The following is a 26,894-nucleotide window of genomic DNA, read 5'->3' as shown; positions in this document are numbered from 1 at the left end:
ACAAACACAGTGCTATACAGGGACTCTGTCATAAACCCAGACCGTCCAGCGGCATTTCTGCTCTCCGAGACCTAAGCAACTGTACGCAAGATGCACGCATAGTTCTTGACCTTGCAAGGAGCGCGCACGTATTCGACCTAGAATCAGTAGCCAGTCTGAATCTCACCTGTTAACGTGGTAAGACAGTTATCGTTGCAACACCGTAGTTTCGCATGTAAAAACTAATTTAATTACGAGTCGGCTCGATGGGGGCGTGATGCATTTGTTCAGTAATTTCCTGGTGAAGTGCCACCTTCATAAGCACAGTTTTAGGTAATTGTAAATAAATTTGAAACTACTAGCTGAGTGCTCAATAAAAAACATGCGCGCACACGAACAGTTTTAACAAAGGAGAAGCTAGATGACATTGGTGCGAATCTTGGACGGTCACCGAATAAATTACTCACAAAATTAGCAACACAAATAGGGGTTTCGGTTTCTTCTGCACACAGAGCTACAAAGCTGGTACACATCAAACCGTACAGGTTTACACGGGCCCATTGTTTAGAACCTTCTGATCCAGTCACAAGAGTGAGATATTGTGAGTGGTATCTTGCATCATTGAATGATCTTTTATTCGACCCACAGCTTGCGTTCTTTTCGGATGAGGCCTGGTTTCAACTTAATGGTCGTGTGGACAGTCATAACTCTCGCTATTGGTGTGCATAAAGTCCTAATGGTGTTTATGAAATCCCTCATTATGATAGATGACACTTCCAGCATCTTTTATAAGGAAAGATTTCATATAAAACTGTATATATGCTTCAAGCAGGGCGGCCGGGCGCGACGTAAGTTGGGCCGAGGCAGCTGCCGCAGCGCACAGTACAAACACCGTGCGCTCGGTCTGGGTTTATAAGAGGGACTCCGAATGAGTAGTTTGTATTTCATTCTTCAGGATTAAGGTTAGTCACCGCTTTATATGGGAGAGTAACGGAAACAGATCCGTAACTTCGAATTCAGGAAATATGTAAGGAACAGTTTTCTGTAGATTCTTCGAAGTAACCGAATACCATCTAATGATCTAATTTGCAATGAACTAAGTACTGCTAAGTGAGAAATATCTGCAGGTCGATGAAAATGAAAATTACAAGTTTCTACTCTTCTTCTTTTGCTAGTTGCTTTGCGTCTCACTAAAGCATGTAGGTTTTCGTCGACGCCGAGATTGAGAAGGATTAATCCTTAATCAACGAACGATATTTGCCTGCTCTAAAAATGGGAAACCTTCTTCAGGTCTGTCGACGGTGGAATTCCAACTTGGAGAGAAATCGATAACATTATGATTGTGTACTAGAGATAGCAACGGAACGCCTAAGAACAATGATCTGTAAAGATGGGGTAAAAGCTAAATTCTTGGTTTCTTGACAAAAAATGAGTGCATATCGAAACTGCTTCAAACGAAAAATCATACAGCTATAGAACTTCATAAAGAGGAAGGAAAGAGACAAACAAATGATCGCAGAGTTCAAAAATGGAATAAATTTGGAGATTATCCATGAAAGCTATGTCAGGCAGGAGAAGACTTTCTGTAGAGTAATAAACACTCATACCGGAAGAGGGGAAAGATAAATTAACATCTTTTCAAGCTAAATCAATTGAACTCTTAATATATTCTAAGAAATAACACAACAGAGAGACGTAATCTTTTGAAAATCTACTCTATGTAAAATATTATTTTCTGATCAAGCCCTGAACCATAGAATTCATTGGGATGAGGCTGATGATGGTAATAAAATTACATCTGATGAAGTGGAGATACTGTTAAAAAATCTCTAGTGCCACAGAGAAGCAGGATAGATGAGATTCGATCGAAATTGTGAAATATTGTGGCAAAAGGTAATAAAATTGCTTGACAAAGTAATAAGATTAGTAAGGCATTTGAGAGAGGTACGAAAGCAATAATATTGTGACAGTCTACCAGTAAGGAATCAGAACGGATTGAAACAACTACTGAGATATTTCTTTGATCAGTATACGAGGCAAAGTAAACTGAAGGATGGGATCATTGGTGGAATTGCATTATATCAACTTCATATCCATATTTACAGTGTCAATTGTACAATATAATTGTTTAATCGAGTTTTCCTATTCGAAACATGTAGGGCTGATAATGTAGAAACATTCATATATGAAGTGAACAATGTATTGAAGAGGAGGACTCGATTAAACAGTTATATTGTACAAACATTAGTGGAAATTAAATGATTGAAAACTGGTGCACTTTTAGACTGCAAAGAATCTGTCAGTACCACATTTTCAGAATGCGTCACGTAACTGGAAAATATTACGAGAGACATAGATAGTTATGCTTATATTTCTACGATTTAAAGAAGGTGTCTTATATATTAGCATGGAAAATTTGCTGGTCATGCGAAATAATTTTTGTATCAAGGAGAGGCTATCAAGGACATTTATGTTAGCAATCAGACTGCAGTGGATTGGTGGTATAGTGAGTGCTGGAGTGAAAACTGGGTGAACTCAGGAGCTGACATGAAAGAGCGAGAATGTTTTCTGTTACCAATAGATCGAAAAAATGACGGAAGGAAGGTCCTTCGCAATGAAGAGATCAAGGCCAAGTCAGGAATGATAATTGATTATCGTCTTCATGGACTGTTTATTGAAACGTATAAAATGGAAGGATGTGACTGACCTGGTCGAAAGTGCAGTAAGCAGTCTAGGTTAAGTCTGACTTGGTATTTAGGGCAGACTGTGTTGAAAATTTGCAGTCTAATGGAACTAGAAGTTAATGCAGTGATCGTTCTATGAATGTTAGCGTTTCCAAGGCTAAAAATCTATTGATTGAAGAAACAGGATTGAATGCTAGACAGAGAATAGGAAACTATAACAGGTTAACCATTTTGAGTGCTCAGGAAGTGTACTATCCCAGAATTCTAGTAAAGTATCTAGCCTAATCAAGGTATACCAAATCTTATGGAGTGAGATCAATGGTCAGTTACGAATGATCACTTTGGATGAAGCTGTATTGGAGGGGAGATCGTGTGAGTATAAGTTGAATAAGTCAGTCAAGTAGAAGAATAACGGAGATTAAAAGAAGTAGAAGGAGACGTAGGAAGCAATAGTTTAATGGTTTTACTATACAAGGTGTAGAAACAAAAAGGGCTCCTGTGCTAGTTGCAAAGAGAAGATCTAGATGCACCCACTTCATTTACATAGGATTGCATACGAACGCTGAAAGGTATATCAGTATAAGAGGATTGTACATACATGTTTAGAAACACATCAGGTGTGAGTACATGGAGAATGGGATTGCACATAAACCTTAAAGGAAATAAATCTTCCCATTTTTACCTTACTTTTTAAACATATATGTAGAAAACCTTCCCATTAAGTCCAATTCTAAAATGTTCTGAAATCAGGATATTCAGTAATAATTACCATCCTATGGTGCTACTTCCTGCAAAAGCACTGCCTTTAGACGAGTGATGTGGTAAATGATAGATATGGCTTTGTCCTTGATTGCAATTACGTTGCACTTCCTTGATAAGAAACTCCGCCATTAATAGCGTATTTACAAGTAAAAGGCAGTGTTATAAGTGTCACTGTGTGTATTGATTGTCAGTCAACACTTAATATGCTACGCATCCGCATTCCAAGCGGTCTTCAATAACTAAGCTATTTCGGAGGAGGTAATATTTCGGACTGAGAGAGAAAAGCGAGTTATCTGTCATCTGGGCCGTTCTGTCTATACGGCGTAGCAGTATTGAGAACAGAAGGAACACACATCACACGAGCGGACCTCTCTTCGGTAAACCAGCAAGAGCATGCTGTATACGAGGCGTCTCGGTAAGAGACTAGTGCCGTACGCTCTATGCTCGGTTCGTGTTTGGAGAGTATGGCTATGACCGAACCTCGCTTCTCACAGGCGAGGCGAGCTATGTTCGTTCGAACTTGCCCCTTCATACTCGCTCCTTTACGCGCTGTCTCAGGCACAGGTAGAAGTGCTCGCTTCCCCTCGTTCTTGTTTAGTTGTATTCTGCTGTTTGTCTCCCGCGCCTTTATCTATAGAAACATTCGCTTTTGCCTCAATAGTGGACTTATGACTAGGCATGTAACTGTCAATAGTTTAACTCGTATTTTTAGACTGTGATTCTACAGTATACTGAACTCGGGTGGCCTTGTATATATAGGTAAGCAATAGTGTAAAATAGTGTAGTAAATAACGCTTCTGTCGGAGAAATGCACATTTCACAGGAAACATACCCCGTCTGCTGACTATCTGCAGTGACCACAAGCAGGAACTTCTTCCAAACATCAGAAATGAGCTCATCTCTCTTGATTAGTTTATATTCACTCCTTTGAATTTTAGCCATAACGCTGTCCGTCGATTCAAGTGGCACAGTGAACTTCAGCTGCAAACTAACGGGTAACTCAACCATTCCTTCGCCCTTTTATACCTCCGAATTCCCGGGCTTTGCTCTATGTAAACAAGGGATTCCCTCTATCTGGAAAAACTACATTGCTTGCAACGTTAGTAAAGCAAGCAAGGGCATCCTCCCTAGTCAGCGAGCTTCGCTTCGAACAGGCCCTGTCGAACGAATGGGAGCAAACTCGGGCATTTTAGCTTACACGCTCCACTCATGCGTGATACTGGTTGCATATGGAGCAAGACACATGATGTTCTGCCTTGGTTACCCGTCTCAAGTTCGAACAATGCACGACACTATAAGATACAGGTAGCGGCATCACTAGAGTGCATATCCCTCTAACGAGCAGTTAGATAGCAAGACCTAATTTCTCATTGCTTCTTACTCCGTCTGGCTGAAACACTTTGCAGCCGGCGTAGTGTCAAGAGTAAGCAACATTAATTTATCCGGTTGTGCTGAGTCCGGTTTTAATGACGAATTCAAAGTTTGTTTGGACAAGTATTGAGTAAGGATGGGTTCTGTGGCGGGATCATTGTAATACACCTCCTGAACTGATGTCATCATCATGCGAACAGCCATCGTCAATCACTCCTGGTCTTCGTTTCCAGCGATCGACATTGCAGTAGTGCGCTTACGATATCCTGCAGTTTCATGTTAATTACATCAAGGAGAAATTTGAGTGGTGGATGTTTCAGCAAAATTGTGCCAGTCGGTAAAGGAAAATGAACCTTAAATAGTCATACTCTAGGAGCGGGTATGTATGTCATGCAAACATACATTCCTACAGTACGGTACAGTAAGGTTCATTTTCCTATACACATTAGCATAGGAAAATGAACTCAGCGAAATTTGTTCTGATGGACTGCATATTAATATGTGACTGGGAGGCGTGACTAGTATTAAGGGAAATTATGGATAGGATGAGCATTGTTACATTCCCAGTTTTAGCATAGGAGCGACGATATAGCATTTGTTTTCCTCGATGGTCTCTTTGTTGCTGACATGCCTCACTGAACAGGCCAGTCTCCGGTATTGTCATACTATGGATATGTATGGGGCAGGTGAGACAATAGCTTCAATTAATGTCAGATACGAGGGTCTTGAAGTGTCATTTTGGTGCAGTTATGGCAGAGTGTGTCAGATGTTTCTATGATTCAATTTCCTGCAACAAAGTGTAGTATTTCCACGCTTGGGTTGATATGACATTCTACTGGATGTACAGTACTATGGATCTGTACTGTAGTTCCCGTCCCAGAATGGCCGAGATCGAAAGGGTTACAATTCAAAATCCATGATTTTTCAGGATAAAAGTTTAAAGTTGTAGCAGTTTACATCACTGCCTCTCAAAAATACACTTGTTACAAAACTGTTATGAAAATTGGTGTGTACATAGTTCTTACAGCATTTATTATAATCTGGAAAAGAGTTACGACTCAAAATGTAACTGTATCATATTAAGCAAAGCGACTAATGTCAGAACATTGAAAATCGTTAGAAGTGCTTCCTGGCATGAATACATTAGAGGTTTTGTTGTAAGACTTTCGGAGTTCGTAAGGGTCGAAATAAGCTATACACTAATGGTAAAATCCCAAAAAGGCATTTTTGTTTTAGTTGTACCCGTTCGTTCTCCGCCATTGATACGGTCTGTGTCCTCTGGTACTGTAATGATTGACATCATCGTTCCTTGCAGCGACTGCTTGTGGGGTCGTTTTGAATGAGTGTACGTAATTAACTATAGAAATGTATTCAGATGCTCACACTCATTTCTGGCCCTCTTCATTCCTGTCGTGGTAGAAATTTACTTGATGTTTTATTCCAAATAAATACCTCTCAGGATTCATTCAGGGCTCTCATTTATATTCACTGATGGTCCTGACATCTATTAGTGACGTACCTAAACGAGTAGGCCTAAGGTATTCAGATTTTATACATCGATCCCAAATAATTCCAAGTTTTATCAACTGGTATCCGCTATGAATTCAAGAATCAGTTCTATTCTATATCTGAATGTAAACGTAATGGAACTAATTATAACACAATCATGCAAAATAATGCTCCTGTGCTAGTTGCAATGAGAAGATCGTAGATGCACCCACTTCATTTACATAGACTTGCATACAAACGCTGAAAGGTATATTAGTCTAAGAGGACTATGTATACGTATATGTTTAGAAACACATCAGGTATGAGTTCATAGAGAATCCTTTTATATTACATGAAAGATCTTGGAATCTTCTTAGATCAAGATATTTATTTTGCTTCAGTTGTATGTAAAATGGTTGTGTACCGAGCTCGATAGCTGCAGTCGCTTAAGTGCGGCCAGTATCCAGTATTCGGGGAAACAATGGGTTCGAACCCCACTGTCGGCAGCCCTGAATATGGTTTTCCGTGGTTTCCCATTTTCACGCCAGGCAAATGCTGGGGCTGTACCTTAATTAAGGCAACGGCCACTTCCTTCCCATTCCTAGACCTTTCCTCACCCATCGTCGCCATAAGACATATCTGTGTCGGTGCGACGTAAAGCAAATAGCAAAATGTTGTGTTACTTTGCGATTCATGTTTAGGACAGTGTAGCTATATAAAGGATGTAAATGTGCTTTAGTAAACCAGTAAAATGAAGAAGTTAAATTACATGAACGAACGGAGCATGGGATACAATGCTGGTTCGAGATTTGCGGTATTTTGCCCACAACTAGTGCAGATGTCCGAAAGTGATAGAAATTGCTGCATGGCAAAGCAAAATGAGTCACCCTTCAGCTGTCATAGGGTGCGAGGTGAACATGGAATCTCTCCCGGACGTACAAAAAATAAAGTGTAAAACAATATAGTACGCCACTCGTACTTGATTATTATTATTTATGAGCGGACTCTGCTACTGCGTGGGAAAAATGCTAGGAAGATGATGACTGTTGTATTATTTATCTACCTGTAAGAATCACGTGACTCTGTTATAATTTTGACTGGATTTGGTGATTGGGTTGTGATTTCTGCTTTGCTTTCAGAATTTTCAGTTTTATTGTGTAACGTGACTACTCTACGAAACGATCAAACCATAAACGCTCGAAGAACGAACGTTAAAAGTAATGTAAGTAAACGATTGTAGTGAGATATCTAACGTCAAACCCGGGCCTGAGTAGCTCAGACGGTTGAGCGCAGCCTTCTGAGCTCAAGATGGAGGATTCGTTCCAGACTCAGTCCGGTGGTATTTGCAGTGGCTCAGATACGTCAGCCTCGTGCCGGTAAATTTACGAACACGTAAAATAAATTCTGCGGGACAACATTCCGGTACCTCGGCGTCTCCAAAATTTGTAAAAGGTAGTTAGTGGGACGTAAAGTCAATAACGTTAAAGCTTCGATAGCGAACCAGCGAACCATTAAGTTAGAGAAGGACCTTCCATTAACTGAAATGAAATTGAAGCAACAGTTCACAGCAGAGATCTTGAAAGGTTTATTTACTCTGAACCTGTAGGTAGTGATCAATATACCATACTTAGCTGTTGATTACAAACTCATTTGCAGTTATTGTGAAACTAAATTTTCAGTTTACATTTAATTCTTTTAGTAGCAAGTTTTCTGACACCATGGCTAAATGGTTAGCGTGCTGGCCCTTGGTCACAGGGATCCCGGGTTCGATTCCCGGCAGGGTCGGGAATTTTAACCATAATTGGTTAATTTCGCTAGCACGGGGGCTGGGTGTATGTGTCATCTTCATCATCATTTCATCCTCATCACGACCCGCAGGTCGCCTAAAGGCGTCAAATAAAAGACCTGCATCTGGCGAGTCGAGCTTTTCCTCGGACACTCTCGGCACTAAAAGCTATACGCCATTTCATTTTCAGTAACAAGTTACTGATCACATGAGAAGTATGTGAACTCAACGGGGTATATCAGCTCCACGTTGACGTTAAGCAGAAGAATAGTAGACCCCAGATATGACAATATGACGTGCATTTAAACATCAACTGTTCAATGTCAGACTCATTCTGACTTCATCATACTACATCAAGCAACTCTTTCATCTAATGATGTTTCTGCATGCACCTGTTTTAACTTAAATGAATAGCACATGAATGTAAATCTTAATTATGTTTTGCAATTTTCACTACATTAATTTTAAGTTAAAGTTATTTCTAGACAGCTGAAGATGGCCTAAAGCGGCCGAAACATAAACTGTTGTTCTAATACTTTATGATGTTTTTACAACATTGAATTGTAAATAAACTTGTATGTATTGGCTAGGTAAAACTAGTATACTAGTTTTCAACTTACATATCAAAGTGACGCTTTCAGGAAAGTATATTTCTGGGTATTCAAAATGCTTCATTCCCACAATTTCGAGACGAATACTCCATATTCCATACATATGCGAGGTAGGATCCAAACGTTCGGAGATTCGAGGATCTGGTAAACCACGGACATATACAAACAAGCAAACAAACAAATCTCATGGTGCCACAGCCCTGACGGCCTTTGTCTGCTCTGCCCGAAGGCGTGTAAATTACAGGGTGACGTGTGGTTGGTGCAATGAATCCCCACGGCTGTTATTCTTTGCCTTCTAGACCGGGGCCCCTGTGTCATAGTCAGACAGCTCCTAAATTGTTCTCACGTAGGCTGAGTGGACCCCGAACTAGTTCTCAGGTCCAGGTAAACATTTCTGACCTGACGGCAGGCTCGCTACTACTATACAGAGGGATCGGCAGTGGACATGCAGTTAAAGTTACTAATAGTGTTATTGGTTGCTTTGCAGCTTTCAAAGACGCCAAAAAGCCAAAATTCTGAGTTCCTTTACGTGCCTGTAAATCTACTGACAACAAGGCTTGCGTTTGAGCATCCTTAAATACTACAGGACTGAACTGTACCGTCTGAGCTACTCAGGCTGGCTCTAGTTGTATCAGCGGTGCCTGAAACACGCCCTAACATCCCCCTTCATTGCTATTCAGAATAGTTTCACTCGTGAGTTGTGCAGCAGTGACACGTATGGACGCATCTATATGCTGTGAACAAGAAACATGGACTTTTAGCGTACAAACTCAAAATACTGTCAGCGTTTGGGAAAAAAACACTTGAAACATTTTACAGCGGGTAGTGTGACTTTATGGTGATGAGAGCAAAAGTGCTCGAGTGACATCGGCGTTTAAAAATGAATTTTCTGGTCGACTTATGACTTCATGAGCAGAGGAAATAATTAATGGTGTGCTGTAACGTGCTCACCATCGCAGACACTACTTACGTATCATACACCAGCAGCCAGTTCACGTACCTTCTCCATGAGAGCATTCCTGCAATTATCTCAGAGGTTTCCGCTAAAGACTGTACTACCGAGTGAGTTGACTACGCGGTTTGCGTCACGTAGCTGTCAGCTTGGGTTCAGGAGATGGTGGTTTGGAACCTCACTATCGGCAGTTCTGAAGAGTATTTTCCATGGTTTTTCATTTCCACACCAGGTAAATGCTGGGACAGTACCTCAATGAAGACCACGGTCGCTTTCCCAATCCTAGTCCTGTCCGTTCCTGTCGTCGCCATAAAGGCTGTGTGTAATGAAGCGGCGTAAAACAAATAGAAATTAAGCTCTATGTCTCAAAATCCTGTCTATTCACCCGACTTTGGGCCCCCACCGCCACTCCCTGTGAATTTAATCTCTCGCCAATAAGGAAGAAACGTCATTTTGTATTAACGGATGGGATAAAAGTAGCATCGCTGAAAACAATATGCAAGGGTGCAAATGATGGCTTCCAGCACAGCAACCAAACGCGCTATCGACGCTGATAAAAGCACATAGTCACCCAAGGAGATTACTTTAAAGGTAGTTCTCCATCAGTGTTTTCATGTAGTTACGCTATGTAACTCTACGCTAAGTCCCCGAACTGTCGTATGTAAGTATACAGTGTTCATAAATTTAGAATATATTTCAAACTTTCTGAATTATGTCATACTAAGGGATAAATAATACAATCTTTTAATCGTAGCATTATGAACTGAGAAAAGTTTTATTATAAAAAGAAAATTTACAATTTGTTTTAAATTGGAACGACAGATATGTCTTATGGTGACGATGGTATAACAAGGGCTGGGAGTTGGAAGGAAGCGATCGTGGCCCTAATTAAGGTACAGCCCCGGCATTTGCCTGGTATTAAAATGGGAAACCTCGGAAAACCATTTTCAGGGCTGCCGACAGTGGAGTTCGAACCGACTATCTCTCGAATGCAAGCTATCAACTTGGTCTAAACCACGCAGCCACTTGCTCGGTTTAAAAAGAAAGCATCAGAAATGAAACATAATATAACTAATTCATAAAACATTAATACTTATTGTAAAATTAATTCGATAAATATGAATCGTCTAGATCTGGAATATTTCTAGCAAGCTTGTAGTTTTACATGACTGTTCATATTGTGATCATAGCAACGGAACTCCCAGTTTTTTGTGGATTTCGAACCATAAGAATATACCTTTCTCTTTCAAAAAACTTACATTGGCCAGGAATCGAACCATAACCGACTTGGTAAGAAGCCCGTGACAATGTCACTCGGTTATCACGTCCTTGGGATATTTTCAAAATTAACACTGTATTTGTAAAATATGGCTATACCTCCGAGCATTACCACCCAATTAAGTTTTATTAGTGTCAATCAATTTCAATCATTGGACGAACATTGATTTAAAGAGTTTCTGGTTTCTCTAAGAAGTACACATCAAATTAAATGCAGGAAGATTTACAGTAGCTGAGTAGTTATCCAACTCGTCCTATTTATGGGCTTCCTTGAAGTTGCCCTAGTAAAGACAAACCTAACTTCAAGGCATAACATCAGAGAATCTGACTTCGAATTCGGTTATGGAGACTTTCATTGGCCATCCTGACTGTAGAGTGTTTCGAAACCCATTCCAGAAGAATGCTACGACGGAATCTTATACAAGGTTTCGAGACTCCTTCGTAATTCTTGAACCATGTATTAAAGTGAAAGGAAGGGCGTGAAACAACACAAGTCATCGACATCAGGGTAAAACTCTGTTCTAACTCCGTCTTGACCTTATATCCCCAAATTAAGCCCTATCATTGATCCTTTGTTACAAACCTGGGAATAATAAAGAAAATATACTCCTCTTCCGGACCCTTTCCCAGTTACCTGGGGTTGGTGCTTTGTGTGAATAGCCCAGTTTTACGACCGGATTCCCGTCTTGACGCTAACGCTACGTGAAGGGACGTATTCCCTATTGCGTATTTCTGTGGTGGATTGTAGTGTGGTGTGTTGTATGTACATGAAGATGCGTATTAAGACAAAGCCCGAGGTCTCAATTAACCAATGTGAACAATCCCTGATCCGGCCAGGAATCGAAACCGGGGCCCTCTGAATCGAAGGCCAGTACGCTGACAATTCAGCCAAGGAGAACTAATTTCTTAATATTATCAGCAAACTTACAGATCAAGCGCGATGATCTAGTGGTCGTGGATCAAAATTCAAACCTCATTAGCGACAAGAATCTATGTTCAGTTTAACTACTTATTTTGACCGTGTGCTGAGTCATCTTTCCAAAGGTTAGTTGAATCCCAAAGAGTTCCACCATCAGTTCCCATAGTAATCCAGGATGTCACTGACGAAGCGTACTAGAGCAGGGCCATCCACACAGCGCTGCCTGAGCGCTAGCGCTCTGGCCGCGCTCTAAGCCAGTGCTCCGAGCGCTTTGGTGGAAGGTAGTTTCAGTACAGTAGAATTCCATTAGTCCGGCATCTAACAGTCCGGAACGCCCGATGGTCCGGCACCATTCCAGGATTTTTTAAATGTTATTATCCCTTAATAATGATCTCTCGTAAACAATTTGATGCATTATTTGTCGAAACCAATCGAAGTGTATTTTTTATTATTTCAAAGTTAATAGTGCAAATGTATCTGATACAATCCATTTGTTATGCATTGACTTACTTAAATATATCTACAGTATCTCTGGAAATAGTCAGCCTAGAAGGCTGTGTGCTATACTGAGTATTGGAAAGCCAACGGATGGGAACATGCCTTCAAAAATTGAAGCGGACAGAACGAAAAGAGAAGTTGTAGATGGAAAGACTAAATGTTAAAGGAAGGCTTACAGATAAAAACATCGGTGAACTCCGGCATTATTATGGAATAGCAATAAGAAACAACACGTTTGAAAAGAGGAGTGTGTTATTAAACTAATGTTTCTGCTGATCAACATTTTACTGCAAAACGCCGTGTTACAGCTGTTTTCGCTGTACGCCTTAACCTATATTGTAGTAAGAGGTACCGCCCGATAGTCCGGCATTTTCGGTAATCCGGCACCGGGCCGGTCCCGAACGTGCTGGACTATCGGACTTCTACTGTAGTGGTGGGAGGAGCTTGGCTGGCTGAGCCCGCCGTCTGCCCGCCGCGTCGAAGTGAGCAGCCGATCCATCAGTTGCTAGTCTAGTCCAATGCGCTATGTACAGCGTGTAACTAAATCAGTTTCGCAGTTTTCATGACTGAACATCATACAAAAAAGAAGGAGTGGTGAAGCAGCAGCCTTTAAAGCAGAATGGGAAATTTAATTTTCTGTACAACGTATACAGGGCATGCCAAATGTTTAGTGTGCCACCGAGATTTAAGGTGTTTAATAAACACAAATTAGAACGGCACTACAGTGCCAACCACAGGGATGATTACGATGATTTGATAGACGCCAGTCGCCAATCGAAGATGGAAGAACTGAAAGAAAATTTCAAGCAGCACTGTTCTGTAAGCATTATTGCTTTAATTTTAAAATGCTTGTTTACAAACGGAAATGAAGAATGATTTAATTATTTGAAGAACACTACTAAAATTGTGACTTGCCGTATTTTTGTCTGACAGGAGATAGAGGAGAGTGAGGTTGAAGGACCAATTTTACGAGCAAGCTACAAATGTTATATGCGAATAGTCAAAGCCGGGAAACCCTTCCTGGAAGAGAATTTAATCAAGAAGTGACTAATGGACGCGGCGGCATGTATTTGTCCTACGGAGCTAATTGAAAAATTTGACAAAATCTCTCTTTCTCCTCAAACAATGGCTTGCAGAATAAACGATATGGCCGTTGATATGGAACAGCATGGAATGGAGAAGGCAGCAAATTTTGTATCATTTTCCATTGCCCTCGACGAATCAACCGACATTGCGGACACAGCTCAGCTCGTTATTTTCATTCGAGGGGTGGATGACGATCTTCGGGTCACCGAGGATTTCCTAGAGATGGGAGCTCTCAAAGACACCACTACCGGTTTCGATATTTTTCAAGCTGTGGAGGGTGTTTTTGAATCAATGGGATTAAGATGGGAGCAGTTGACGAGTGTAATGACAGATGGAAGTCCTGCTTTACGTGGTCTACGCACGGGGTTCCTCAGATATGTAAAATTAAAAATGGCTGTGAGCGGTAGTGCCCTAATGACGGCGATCCATTGCTTGATACACCAGGAGGTTATCTGTGCAAAAGTCGCGAAGCTTAAAGACGTAATGGGAACACTTGTGTGAATGGTAAATTATCTTCGCTCTCATGGACTCACGCACCATCAATTCAAAGAGTTTTTGGATGACATTGAAGTGGAGTATTCGGATATCCCGTGCCATGCAAAAGTAAGATGGCTGATCAAGGTGAAGGTGCTTCATCGTGTTTTTCGCTTGCGGAACGCAATAGATACCTTTCGTGACATGAAAGGTTGGCCCGAAGTTCTTTTGCGTGATCCTAAGTGGGTGGCGGACTTCGCATTTTTAAGTGACAATATTGCCCATTTGAATACTCTGAACACTTCGCTTCAGGGCGAAAAGCACAATATCTGCGATTTGGTGGAAAACTTCAAGCGTTCAAAAGAAAATTGACTTTTTGGGAAAACTAGTTGCGTGCAAAGAACACAGGACATTTTCCATTGCCTTGAAACAGTGAAAGAAGGTGTCGACTTTGATGAGTACTAGCAGGTAATTCGCCAATTTTGTTGAAAAGAGATTTTCAGAATTATCAGAACTCCAAGCGGTCTTAGCTGTACTTGTTCGACCATTTTCTCTTAGTGCAGACAGTATTCCACAGCTATTTCAATCAGCGTTGATTGAACTGCAGTGCAATGTTCGTGTTAAAGACCACTTTCTAATGTCGTGAAGTTTATAAGAATTTTACAGCGGCTTTCCGAAAGAAGAATACCCCCTTTTGTATAAACATACATGTAAATTTCTGTCAATGCCCGGCTCAACGTACATTTGTGAGCGTTTCTTTTCGGTTCTTAAGCTTATGGAAAGTAAAGATCATGCAACGATGAGCGATATAAACTTGCACAATTGTTTAAGAATAGCTGTGTTCAGAAATATTGTACCCAATTTGGAGAAGATTGTTTGCTCGAAAACTAAAAGCTCGTAAAAACGACTGAGCAAAATTCAATCAAGATCTGTACTATCTGTTCATATTGGTCAAATTTTGTTGAATTTTCCTCTCAAATATGTTCAAATTTCAGTTTTGAATAAATCACATTATTCTTTTAAAACTCCAGTTCGTTTCCTGCACATTCCATACATCAGAGTACCATTCGATTTGTATGTGTGGTATATTTTTATGGCAAAACAGCCTTATCAATATGGTATCAGCAATCCTACAAAAGCATTCGGCCGCACGATTGTACGTACGTATCTAGTCAGCGCGGTCCGAACATCGTCCGTCTCAGATCCCCTCTCTGCCACAGTGCAAGGAGCGCTAGTCTGACTGTCCAGTCCACCCCGTGCGCGGTACTGGACAAATGGAGAGTCCTTCACTGAATCAGAAGGTGTACTTACATGTCAGCCTGCCAAGCCCATTTCACACTGTTCATGACTGCGTAAGGTATGACTCATACCTCAGTCAGTCACTGTCAAACCCGAAGATGAGACTGAGAAAGGCCGGTGGTTCTAGCCCATGCCAGAAGATATAATATCTCTCACCACAGATAAGTCTAGGCCAGAGAAACGTGAGTGCAGTGCTCTAAGCATAAATACCCCAAAAATGAATCCAAAGAAATCAGTAAGAAAATATAATTTCTACTTCTTTTTACAATTTACTTTACGTCGCAACGACGCAGATAGGTCTTACGGGGACGATTGGATAGGAAAGGCCTAGGAGTGGGAAGGAAGCGGCCTTATTTAAGGTTTATTTATTGAACAAAGATTATTGCCACTAATGATGTTTGAATTTTGATCAACGGCCACTAGATCATCACGCTTGATCTGTAAAATTGCTGATAATATTAGGAAATTAGTTCTCCAATATACCTTGGCTGAATGGTCAGCGTACTGGCCTGGTGTGAAAATGGGAAATCACTGAAAACCACCTTCAGGGCTGCCGGCAGTGTGGTCCGAACTCACTACTATCTCCCGGATGCGCGCCCCTAACCGCACGGCCTAATTCTAGTTTCAGACTCCACATCTTCTAATAGCCAGAAAGTCTACTTCACCCTTAGTTGAAGACAAACAGTAAGTAATCTCTCTCTCTCTCTCTCTTTCTTGCTCTCTCTCTCTCTCTCTCTCTCTGTGTTAACTGCCTGCCTTTAATACCACGTCCACAGAAGTTTACGAGCACTAAGAATCTCTGTCCTCTTGCTGATCGATTGCTGGATTCTTAGCAAGGAAAGGTCAGTGATTTTTGACAAAGATAACGTCGTTAATACTAGAGAGTACCTGTTAACCATTGAAAGCCAGATGAAAGTCCGTTAATACTGCGTTAGTATTTACTACTTGTTATGGAAATATATTAAATGCCCAGCTCCTTGGCTTCGTAGTGCCGTTCGATTCCCGGCCGGGTCGAGGATGTTAACGCCATTTGGTTAATATCCCTGGTTCGTGGGCTGGTGATAACGTTTGTCTTCGTGTTTTACACACCGCACATCACATAAAAGAATCCAATGCATAAACACCTTTCCTCATAGGGTTGGTGTGAGGAAAGGCATTTGGTTGTAAAACTGGGCTAAATCCATAAAAAACGCCCCCCCCCCAGTTAATTGGGGAAAACAGCAGGAAGAATGAAAAGAACAGAAAAACATGAAATATTGTAGTTTTCTATTAATAACCGTTCTCTAAGATATTCAAGCAAAAAGCTTACACACTTAAATAAAGTTTCTTCCGGGCTGATGACCTAGACGTTAGGCCCCTTTAAACAACAAACATCCAGGTTTCTTCCATGGAAATGTACACAATTTATTTTATGGAGATCAGCAGCGGGATACTTCATTACCCGAACACGTTAAATGAGAAATATTTATATGATAATTCGTAAACGAAAGATACAAGTCTGTTATTGGTACATTTTTCATACACAAAGAAACTTTTTTTTTTGCTAGTTGCTTTACGTCGCACCGACACAGATAGGTCTTATGGCGACGATGGGACAAGGAAGGGCTATGAGTGGGAAGGAAGCGGCCGTGGCCTTAATTAAGGTACAGCCCCAGCATTTGCCTGGTGTGAAAATGGGAAACCACGTAAAACCATTTTCAGGGCTGCCGACAGTGGGGTTCGAACCTACTATCTCCCGAATACTGGATACTGGCCGCACTTAAGCGACTGCAGCTATCGAGCACACAAAGAAACTAAAATTATGGAGGTAGATATTCCATTTAAAATCACACAAGGGAACACTACTATCACTCGCATCTTTCCAAGCATTCCTTTTGAACACTACATGTTACACTCGGGCATTTGAATTATTTTACACGCTTTGCAAGACAATTATAATTTTGATAACTATGTTGTCTGAGACTAAATTTAGCCGTAAGGTGGATATTGACCTAGTGTTGTACATTCTAGCGTATATTCTAGTTCAGGGAGTGATTGATCGACAAGGATTTTCCCATTTTCTATGCCATTAGTGCAGGAGGAATGGTACTGTATAATAACAGCCTAGGAACTGCAGGACTCTCCCGTATTGACTCCTAAACAGCACACTGCTCGTGTGTCTTAACCAACTACACGACTTGGCTCTGTAGAAGAGAGCCAAAGAATATCATACCTTCCACGCGGCTCTGTAGAACAGAACCAATAAAAGCTATAATGTCCACTTGGTGCAGTAGAGCCGCCTCTGTGGTGTAGTGGTTAGCGTGATTAGCTGCCACCCCCGGAGGTCCGGGTTCGATTCCCGGCTCTGCCACGAAATTTGAAAAGTGGTACGAGGGCTGGAACGGGGTCCACTCAGCCTCGGGAGGTCAACTGAGTAGAGGTGGGTTCGATTCCCACCTCAGCCATCCTCGAAGTGGTTTTCCGTGGTTTCCCACTTCACCTCCAGGCGAATGCCGGGATGGTACCTAACTTAAGGCCACGGCCGCTTCCTTCCCTCATCCTTGCCTATCCCTTCCAATCTTCCCATCCCCCTACAAGGCCCCTGTTCACCATAGCAGGTGAGGCCGCCTGGGCGAAGTACTGGTCATACTCCCCAGTTGTATCCCCCGACCAAGAGTCTGAAGCTCCAGGACACTCCCCTTGAGGCGGTAGAGGTGGGATCCCTCGCTGAGTCCGAGGGAAAAGCCGAACCTGGAGGGTAAACAGATGATGATGATGATGGTGCAGTAGAGCGGAACCAACGAAGCTAATAGCATCCGAGTGGTTCACAACCAACGAAGATCACATTTTTGTCGACTCCATACAAGAAATCGAGGTGTATCTTCCTCAAATGCATTACGTTTTAGCTATCAAGGAAGAAAACAATCCTTCAGCAAGCGTCAGGGAATAAGATAATGGCCCTCTTTTCTTTGTTCCTTTCACACTGAAACCTCGAGAAAAACCTGAAGAGACAGATGTCACGCGGGAGATTTCTTCAGAAATAAAACTTTGACAGCAATCATTCTCCCGCGAATTTTTTTTTTTTTTTTTTTGCTATTTTGTTTTACGTCGCACCGACACAGATATGTCTTATGGCGACGATGGGAGAGGAAAGGCCTAGGAAGTGGAAGGAAGCGGCCGTGGCCTTAATTAAGGTACAGCCTCGGCATTTGCCTGGTGTGAAAATGGGAAACCACGGAAAACCATCTTCAGGGCTGCCGACAGTGGGGCTCGAACCCACTATCTCCCGATTACTGGATACTGGCCGCACTTAAGCGACTACAGCTATCGAGCTCGGTCCCGCGAAATAAGTGGCAGTCGTGATCATACTCATTTCTCACGCCTTTGGGGGGCAAAGTATCTCAATCAATGGTGATTAGTAAGTACATTTACACTGAAAAACAAGGCATAGTTGGATAACCCAAGGAATGTGTAGGGAAATAAAATTAGATAACTCAGTTTTCTCTGTTCTCATATAACGCGGTCGTTCGCAAGCCAGTACTCTCATTGTTTATCTGGAGCTCCATATTCCTAGCCCTTTACCTAAGATCCTTAATTATTCTCCGAGCACTGGCGGATAGCAGAACATCACAAGATATGATTCCAGTAGGGACCACAGACATTGATATCCACAAAACGCAAGCAATCTTGTTGTTACGTGATAGCCATAGGACTTCCAGTTTTACGTGGAATCCAAACTACGAGTACCTAAATTTTAATTTAAAAATCCGACGTGCATTTGTTGGGATTCGAATGGCAGCCTCCCCGATGAGAAGTCAGTTATATCACTAGGCTATCATGCCATACAAATATTGATATGTACATGCTGGGAAGCAGAATATGATATTTAGTTCCTATGGTGTTAGCAGTACGTTTTAGTAATAGGCCTAATAAATAATTAGGACGTGTTTTAACTCAGTAAGAGTATAAAACAGAGAATGCCTTGGTCAGTGATCAGTGGCATACCCCTGAAAATCCCATGCCATACCCCACCCACGTGTTGAAGATGTATACAATCAAATGCCAAACATTGTTCATAACGTTTCTGAAGATTATTGAATATGTTGGTGAACAAAGTTTGCTGTAAGGATACAGAAATGACGTTATCTTCTAGTAAGTCGGAAATATTTGTAGGATGGTCATCTGTCTTGGTAAATGATACCGAGATCCGGGAGCGAGAAGGGTACGGGAATAGAGTTACATCTCCAAAGTGTCGTTGCTGAGGGGCGCAGTTGGCTGCCCCGTGGTGTGGACTATAACTTCATTTCCTTGCATCCATTACCGTTGGACTGGGAAGTTTTTGACGCGACAAAACTGGCGCAAATAAAGCACGAATGCGCTAATAATGACATCTCTTTAGACCACCTGGTCGAGTTTCTTTGGTTTCTGTGCAGTATCCCCAACGAAATACGCACCCAGTACGCCATGGTTGGACACGGCGTACCAAACCGTAACAGACGCAGTGTATAGTGGTTTCTGTTTAACGACATCAAATCCCAAAAAAACTAGTCGTTTGTCGGTTGATGTTGTTGTAAACAAGGTTGGGTTTACAAAAACACAACTTCTTTATTTACTTCACATGTAAAATTACAATATTTATACTAAGAAAACTGAAAGTTATCTCGAAGCAAATTGAACTATGAATTTGGAAAAAGAGTCTGTCTTTGTACACTATATACACGTTGGAGTATTCACGTTCACTACTATTTCGGAAAGATAGTCCTTGTGACATGAAAAGTTCTTGATAGTCGAAAACTATCAGAAGCACTGACGTAAATATCTCAGAGAGTCCTTCCTTGTTGAAGTGTCTGAGTTCATTAACGCAAGTTCAATGACTGAAGAGTTCCTACTTAGCAAAACTAAGTTGATAATGGGAGCTTGCATTAGCTAGGGAATGATCGTGGCATATAATGGTAAGACTGGGCATGGACAGCGGAATAGGCAAGAGGAGCGGTGACCCGAGGTGAGACCTCTTACTGCCAGAAATTCAGTCCACCTGGCCGAAGCACATTTTCAAGAGGAGTAGCCTCCGTGCTCGACGTAGGGTGTATTCTGGAGCTGGACACCGGGGTCAGTGGGCGTCTGGACAGACTAGGAGCTCCTTTTTATAGCACACACGACGTTCCAGGCACGCGCACTGAGAGCTGCGCGTCGAGGCTCGAAGAATAACACACTGGCACGCGTGTAGCTGGCTGGCGGATCGAGAAGGGAGCGACGGACATACAACAGATGTAGCCTTCCAAATGAATATGGCTTTCGTCTGAAAAGCATAGTTGCAAAAAAATATGGATCCCCGTACGTCGTGGACAATACTTGCCTGCAGTACTGTATTCCCATCCACAACTCTTCAGTGTAGTGTATAATAGATCTTTCGCTCTGGGTGGGTCACGACTTTGTAGTTCACTTCCAGCTGCTGTCGGGAACTCTAATTCAATACCAAAATTTAAGACTGCATGTAGAGATTACCTGTTGAATACCGCGAATTGTTTCGTGTGATTGGTCATGTTTGATAGGTTGTGTGATTGTGGTAGGTAGGCTAGTAACATTGCCATTTTACTGTACAGCTGAAGAACACTGTTGTTTCATTTTTTATATTATTATTATTATTATTATTATTATTATTATTATTGTGTAAGTGCAGCGATGTTTTTATGTCTTAATTCATTATTCTGCCATGTTTCATCCGACATCAAGAGCCCCTGTCCCGAGTATCAGTTGCTGAAGGCCACAGTATTCACAGTAGAACAGTCTTACCTAGACAGTCAGCAGATGTAGACGTGCTGAGTCGGGTGTGCCGGTAAAGCGGGAGTAGAGTGCGAGCGGTGTGTGGAAGAAGGAAGACGGGAGTGAAGAGGAGTATGATTGGTGTAGATCAATATCGGGCAGTTATCGGAAGTTGGCAGGGGCGAGGGAAGAAGGAAACAGCCAGGAATGAAGGAAGTGAAGTGGAATCAAGATTGAAGGGCGAGATGATAATGGTGGCAACGATGATTATGCTATTGCTAGTCATAGGGGGTGTAGAAGTAAACCCCGAACAGACTCCCAATGGCAACATAAGCTGGTAAGATGTGGAGGTAATAAGGAGGGTTGTTAGGGAGGTGGTGGAAGAAGTATGCCCATTTGAACAAATTAAAAATATGATGAAGGAACAAGTGAATGAATTTGAGAATGTGAGGCGATGGATACAGGGAAAACTGATGAAACAAGGACTAAAGTAGGAATCAACGAGAGAGAAATTGCGTCACTTAAGGAGAAAATAAGGGACATGGAGGAAGAGGTGGTGAAGCTGAAAGCTGAAATAGAAAGCAGCTGCCAAGAACGAAGGAAGAAATGCGTATTTATATATGGAGTGCCGGACGAAAAAAGAGGGGACAAAGTGTTGACGATCTACAAGGTTGTGAAACTCATCCAAAAAAGGATGAAAATCAACTTCAGTGAAGTCGATATAGACGATGTAGAAAGGATAGGCAAAGCACGGGGCAACATGCCGATAAAAGTGAATTTGTTTTCCACCCTGATGGCGGAAATAGTGATAAGAGGCGCGGATAATCTACGGAGCACGAAAATCCGGATCAAAAGAGACATGGGAAGAGAAGGGATGAGGAATATAAATACCCTAATAAAACATTTAGTCCGGGCCAGACTTCAAGGGCTAAGAGCTTATATTAAGGGGCAACAGCTAGTGGTATCCAATGGCCAGTGGACTAGGTTTTGCCCAGTGACGAAACTACGGGATTTAGAAGAGAATATGAAGAAAGAAGAAGAAATGGGGAAGAGAGTGGAAGAAAGACTAGTTATGGCCAGCAGCCTTGGAGAAGATGGTCACGGTGATAAGGAAACAACCAAGGGGACTAGGAACTTAAGCGAGGTAAGGCAGGGAGATGTGCATGGTGAAAGTGTGATCGTCCATAGTGAAAAAGAAAGTGGAGTAGATAACGGGGTGAAAATAGGAAGGCTTAGGAACACCGGTTCGTACATAGACAGTGAAGAAGGAAGTCAGAGAGGCGAATGCAGTGAAGGAATGGGTGTGGAGAGTGAAGAGGTAATAGCAGCGGAAAACAGGCAGAGAATAGAGCTGTTTTTGAGACACGGGAAAAGCAGGAGTTTACGGGACATGTGGGGGATGAAGAAAAATGAAGAGGGTAGAGTCACAAGAAGTAAAACTCTAAGAAGTTAGTAAGTAAGTAAGTAAGGGAATAGTAGTTGAAATCATGGTGGTATTATAAGGAAAGATAGTTAAATTGGATTATTATTCATAAGGGGTTGATTTGGTGATATGTGAGAGTGATTATGGTAAGTGGAAGTGTGTTTACGTTAGTTGTATAAGAGGAAGTATGGTGAAAATGTATTGTCATTTGAAAGAGATAGATTTGGTGGTGTAGTTGAGATAAGAGTGATTAAATTATAGAGATGGCATGGTAATTATTGAAGGAGTAAGAGAAGGTGGTATAATTGAATGTGGAGGGTGATTAAGAGTTGGTGTCGGTGGAGCGTAAAGAATGATGGTATTTAAGGAAAGGTGAAAAGGATATAGTTGGAAGGTGAGTGAGTACGGTTGGTAAAGTGCTCAAGGTGAAGAGTTTTGGTGATATGTATGTTTATAGTGAGTAACGAGAGGTAACGAGAAAGTTGAAAGTTTGAGATAATGGAGTGATTATTAATAAAGAAAGATGGTTCGGTTGTTAAGAAGGAGGAAGTTATAGAGGCTGTGATAGTATCGTTAAAAATTGACAAGAGGAGGCAAGATAATGATGGATGTAGTGTTATTTGTAAGGGGTTGATTTGGTGGTTTGTGAAAGTGATTATTTATGAGAGCCACGATGGATGGAGAATGAGAGAGGAATGAAGTGTAAATGGCAGTCATGAGTGTGTCGGTATTGTGTATGGTTGTATCTGTTTGAAGGGCAAGTTGTTCATTAGCAATCAAATGTATTTTAAGAGAATATACTTTTAGCAGGTCAATGGTGGATTGGTATATAAAGGTGGTTGGTTGTCGATACGAAATGATGCTTAAAAAAATAGATATGATACTTTGTGTGGAAGTGGAGTGTGATTATTATGGTGATTGGAAAAGTAGAGGGCACATAATATAAGTGTGCACAGTTGCGTATGTATGTGTAGAAAGTAGTGGGTGGGTGTAACTGGAGTGATGCGAGGAAGTAATACGCGTTTATGAGGGAAAATCATGGTGAAAAATGGTGGAAAAAGAGGTTGAATTGGTGGTATATAGTGAGTGAAATGAAGGGATGAAATTAATAATTGTTTATGGTTGTATATGCTTGAAGGGCAAGTTGTTTATTAGCAATCAAATGGTATTCTAAGAGAATACACTTTTAGCAAATTAATGGTGGATTGGTAATACAAAGGTGGTGGTTGTTGATACGAAATGTTGCCTATTTTGAGTGGAAGTGGAGTGTGAGTAATATGGTTATTGGAAAAGTAGGTGGCACATAATATAAGTGTGTACAGTTGCATATGTATAAAGGTAAGTGTGTATTTGCAAGCTAAGGATAATTTAAGGATATATGCTTCTAGAAAGTAATGGTGGATCGATATGTAAACGTGGTGGCTGTAGATATAAAATGATGCTTAAAGGATGGGTATGCTAATTGGAGTGGAAGTGGAGGTTGATCATTCTGGTTATTGGAAAAGTATAGTGCACCAAATGGTTCAGTGTAGTTTTGATTGATGTGATCAGGTAATAGATGCAAATTACATTTGTAAGGAGTATTGTATACAGAAGGGAGATAGTGGTCAAATGTGATTACAAGCACCAAGTGGAAACAGGAAGTAATGAAGGTCACAACTCAGCAGTAATGCAACGCGATGACTGGGCAGCAAGTGATAGTAGAGTCAGCGAGGAGAGGTAGGTGTAGAATGTAAGGTCTTGCTGTGTCAGTCAGACGAGGTGAAGGAGGACTTTGTCCCCCGTATGGGTGGCCTTGTAACAAGAGGTCGATGTGCCGTTCTGCCTTAGTACATTTTATTTTGTCATTTGCCTTTTCTGCCTCTTTGCCTTATGTTGCACTAACATGGCTATCGGTTCTCCAAGAGGGAGATGCCCGTGGGCCAATTGACAGTAATTCATTTAATGCTATTTTAGTTATTTTATGTGAATCTGTTCTATGTGTATCTTAGATAATGCCTGTCTAGTTTGGGCACTATTATTTTTTCTCCATTAATGGATCATTAAGGTAGAAATACTGTAGATCTGGGGAAAAAATAAAGAATAAACAATAAAAAGAATACTCACAGTAGAAACCCCTCTAAACTTTTTTTTTTTTTTTTGCAAGTTGCTTAACGTCGCACTGACACAGACAGGTCTTATGGCGACGATGGGAGAGGAAATGGCTGGGAGTGAAAAGGAAGCTGCCGCGGCCTTAATTAAGGTACAGCCCCAGCATTTGCCTGGTGTGATAATGGGAAACCATGGAAAACCATCTTCAGGGCTGCCGACAGTGGGGTTCGAACCTACTATCTCACGATTACTGGATACTTGCCGTACTTAAGCGACTGCAGCTATCGAGCTCTGTCCTCTAATGATGTAGTAAAGTCAGATTAGTAAAAAGAAATGACGCGCAGGTCGCCTATGGGAGTCAATTCAAAATGCCTGCACCTGGCGAGCTGAACTTGTCCTCGGACACTCCCGGCACTAAAAGCCATACGCCATTTCATTTCAGTAAAAAGAAAACAACCAAACCCATACGACATACAGCCCATTCGCCTACCAAGAAGACTGATGCCCGTCCAGCTTGTCTCTTAGGGTATATAGTCAAATTTCACATGATCAACGTGACATTTTCAGCTGCAGTGCTTGGCTTTCTTGTCCCTCATATCAGACATCTCCTAAGTTCAATTCAGTCCAGGAAATAAATGCTTAGAGTGGTCTGGAATTGAACCCGCGCCCTCGAGCTAAGAGCAGACTTACTACCTCCACGCACTCTACATAACAGATCTGGCTAGAGTAGAATAATTATGTGTGCAGTTAAAATGATATGATGCTGTCCGCACTGAAATTCAGAATTAACTTGTTGCTGAAATGAAATTAAATGAAATGAAATGGCGTATGGCTTTTAGTGCCGGGAGTGTCCGAGAAGAAGTTCGACTCGCCAGATACAGGTCTTTTGATGTGTCGCCTGTAGGCAACCTGCGCATTGTGATGAGGATGAAATGATGATGAAGACGACACATACACCCAGCCCCCGTGCCAGCGAAATTAACCAATTAAGGTTAAAATTCCCGACCCTGCTGGGAATTGAACCCGGGACCCCTGTGACCAAAGGCCAGCACGCTAACCATTTAGCCATGGAGCCGGACAGCTTCTTGCTGAAAGTACAGCATCTTAGCTGCTGATAAGGGTGTCTAGCCTGCAGGCCGATTGTAGATACCTCTTTGACGCACCATTGAGAAGAGGACTAGAATTAACTGGACGGGAAGTATCAGAGGAGATAATTGCTTCCGGAAAAAGTCCACATCAGGTTTTGTTGAATGGGTAAGGCATTCTTTATTCAAAACCTGCTCGCTACTTCTAAATCTCAGTTCGTTCTGTTGTGATGCAGATGCGCGCGAGGCAGGCTATAGCTGATAAGAGTGCGGGGGAGACCTAAGACTATATTTAACCAGCCAGGTTGGCAGGCTGTTGCAAACTGAGTTCAGCCCAAGAGGTGACAAGCACTGACCATCTGAGTTGTTTCACAGGAAACTCAAACACATTACAGCGTGTGGCTTTACGTGGCTCTTGATATCGTAGTCATAGCCCACGATTTCTAGTCTAATGTTAAATCCGAACCACAAGGACACGATCTATCATGTCAAAAATCCACATACATTGGGCAGGATTCGAACTTTGTTTACCCATGTTAGAATCCAGTGATGATATCGCTGAGCTATCACGTTCTAACTCGGTTACTGTCACTTAACATATAGTAAAGCCCATTTAGTCGAATGAAGATAGACAACACTATAACTGGGAATACTCCCGCGTTTCGTCAAGGAAACTTAGTTATTTACAAGTGTTACCTTCCAATTAAGACCCTCGGTCAGCAAAACGCTAACTAGACCGGCTCCCCTCCACTACAGGATTACTGATGAACAATATTCTCCTCCTGCAGTGATTCCTCAACATGACAACAGCGGTACTTCAGTGTCTCCTATCACCCCAAAGAAATGCACATTACAGTGTATTCCGGGTTCATACCTCCCTTACCCTCACTCTCTCGCACTCTCTATCTCTCTGTTCCAAACTTATTTTTCTCTCCGAAGCGTAGATCTCCTTTTAAGTTCCTAAAGCTGGGGTACTTTCGGATAGTGTAGCGTAAGAATAATTTTCAGGCGCCCTAGTGAGAGGAAAGCCATTAAAGTTTACTTCTTCAATAATATAACACCTATCTAACCTCTTTGACAGGCTGGATAGCTTAGCTCTCCTATATTTAAGATAGCAGAATTGGATTCTGGATAATTCGATGCATATTCACGGGCATTCAGATGCAGGAGTTCATATCAACATATCCATTGGCTCATTGAAGAACCGTTAGCACTGCGTTGCCGTTTGAAACCAACAGGAGTTGAAGGGACTCAACCATATTCCATTGTTATAAATTACCTTCTTCCAATTCGTAGTTATAACATTTATCCTCACTCACATCATTCTACCCCGAAGACCACAGTGAAACAGGATATCGAGTACAAT

This window comes from Anabrus simplex, chromosome 2 (genome assembly GCF_040414725.1).
Source record: "Anabrus simplex isolate iqAnaSimp1 chromosome 2, ASM4041472v1, whole genome shotgun sequence".
NCBI classification, from domain to species: domain Eukaryota; kingdom Metazoa; phylum Arthropoda; class Insecta; order Orthoptera; family Tettigoniidae; genus Anabrus; species Anabrus simplex.
This window is presented reverse-complemented; position numbering follows the sequence as displayed.